We start from the raw sequence: 2,257 nt of genomic DNA, 5'->3' as shown, positions 1-2,257 counted from the left end.
CCCTGCAGAGATCTCTGATCAACAATAAGCTCTCTCTGACCTTTAACATAACCTCAGAATCTTTCCCAAGAAAGCCATTAATAATCAAATCAGAGTCGACATTCTTTTTTTTTATTATTTCAAAATATTAAAAGTGTACAAATGTTTTTGGTTACATGGATTGCTTTTGTAATGCTTGAGTCACAGATATAGGTGTGCCTATCACCCCAAAACTGTTCATTGTGCCCATTAGGTAGGTTTCAGCTCCTCCTCTTCTGCCTCTCCCTCCTGCTTGATTTCCAATGAGTTGTTTTGTTTTTTTTTTTCCTCTGTGCACATGTGTGCTCATTGGTTAGTTCCAATGTAATAGTGAATACATGTGGTGTTTGCTTTTTCATTCTTGTCATACATCACTTAGGAGAATGGTCTCCAGTTCCATCCAAATTGTTGCAAAAGGTATTAATTCATCCTTTTTTATGGCTGAGTAGTACTCCATGGTATACATATACCACATTTTGTTAATCCACTCATGAATTGATAGACATTTGGGTTGATTCCACATCTTTGTAATTGTGAATTATGCTGCAATAAATATTCAAGTGCAGATGTCTTTTTGATAAAATGACTTTTTTTTTTCTTTGGATAAATATCCAGTAGTGGGATTGCTGGATCAAATAGTAGGTTGACTTTTAGTTCTCTGAGGAATCTCCACACTGTTTTTCACAGAGGTTTTACTAATTTGCAGTCCCACCAGCAGTGTATAAGTATTCCTTTCTCTCTGCATCCATGCCAGCACATGGATAGCACATCTATCATTTTTTACTTTTTAATAAAAGCCATTCTAACAAAGATAGAATGGCTTTTGCATTTCCTTGATGATTAGTGACACTGAGCATTTTTTCATATGTTTATTGGCCATTTGTGTATCTTCTTTTGAAAAGCTTCTGTTCATGTCTTTTGTCCACTTTTTAATGTTTTTTTTTTTTTTTTCTTGCGGATTTGCTTGAGTTCTTTGTAGATTCTGGTTAGTAGCCCTTTATCAGATGTATAGCTTGCGAATATTTTCTCCCACTCTGTAGGTTGTCCATCTGCTCTGTTGATTGTTTCCTTATCTGTACAGAAGCTTTTTAGTTTAATCAAATCCCATTTATTTATTTTTGTTGTTGCTGTGATTGCCATGTGGGTCTCCTTCATAAATTCTTTGGCCTATATCTAGAGGAGTTTTTCCTACATTTTCTTCTAGAATTCTTATGGTTTCATGCCTTACATTTAAGTCTTTTACCCATCTTGAATTATTTTTTGTGAGTGGTGAGAGACAGGGGTCCTGTTTCACTCTTCTGCATGTGGCTATCCAATTTTCCCAGCACCATTCATTGAATAGGACTTCTTTCCCCCAGTGTATTTTGTTGTCTGCTTTGTCAAAGATCAGTTGGCTGTAGGTAGGTAGTCTTATATTAATATCTGGGTTCTCTATTTTGTTCCATTGGTCTATAAAAACGATGGTTAGATGCCATGAAGTAGGTGGCGATGCCTTAACTATATGCATGTTGTCAGGCCCGAGGGCCTCTACCATCCTTGTCAAGGGAGTGCTAACCTTCTCTCCTTTCATACAACACTGGAGTTGACATTCTAAATGAAATACATCTGCCATCATTAGCTAGGCTTAAGCAAAGCATTTGGAGGAACCCATTCACAAAAGTGAGCAATACAATGGCTGTAGCAGATCTTGTAATCCCTGCTCAAATGTCCCATCCTTACAATTTCAGTGCACCCTCGCTGGAGGATATCCAGCTGCAGACACCTGAGTTTCTTGGCCTGAAGTTCTTCCATGGGTAAAGGAATCCACTTTGCTATCTCCACACAACACTCTAGAAATGCTGGGGACTTAACAATAAATGGCTGAATGGTTGGTGAGAGTTGGTGTATAAATAGCCCAGCCCCCTCGCCCCTCAGACATGGCACCTATTCAACACAGCTCCCAGAGTACCCAAGAGAAGACCTCATGTTCAATTACTCACAGTGGTAACTGGCTTGATAATGAGCATTTATTTAGTTTTTCCCCTTCCTATCTTACTTCTCCACTCCCCTGCTGTGTTTCCTGGGATCATCCCCCAAACGAACTACTTGCACGCAAATGGTGGCCTTAGGGTCTGCTTCTGGGGAACTCAAGAATCTGAAGAATGAAGTCACTTTCATAGCCTGTGTTACGCTCAAGAGATGTTTACTGGGAAAACAAGGACCTCTGATGGGAGCTCATGAGTAGGGCTGGGTGGCTTGG

General features: G+C 39.3%; 1 non-coding gene across 1 annotated transcript; it reads right to left on the bottom strand.

Annotated features, from left to right (window-relative positions):
• Positions 1–1,470: 1,470 nt before the first annotated feature.
• LOC138383557 (U6atac minor spliceosomal RNA) lies at positions 1,471–1,595 on the bottom strand. The gene has a single exon (XR_011233621.1). It is a non-coding gene; the product is annotated as a U6atac minor spliceosomal RNA (small nuclear RNA).
• Positions 1,596–2,257: the final 662 nt, after the last annotated feature.

The sequence above is a fragment of the Eulemur rufifrons genome, chromosome 5, assembly GCF_041146395.1.
Source record: "Eulemur rufifrons isolate Redbay chromosome 5, OSU_ERuf_1, whole genome shotgun sequence".
In the NCBI taxonomy this organism is placed as follows: Eukaryota; Metazoa; Chordata; class Mammalia; order Primates; family Lemuridae; genus Eulemur; species Eulemur rufifrons.
This window is presented reverse-complemented; position numbering and strand designations above follow the sequence as displayed.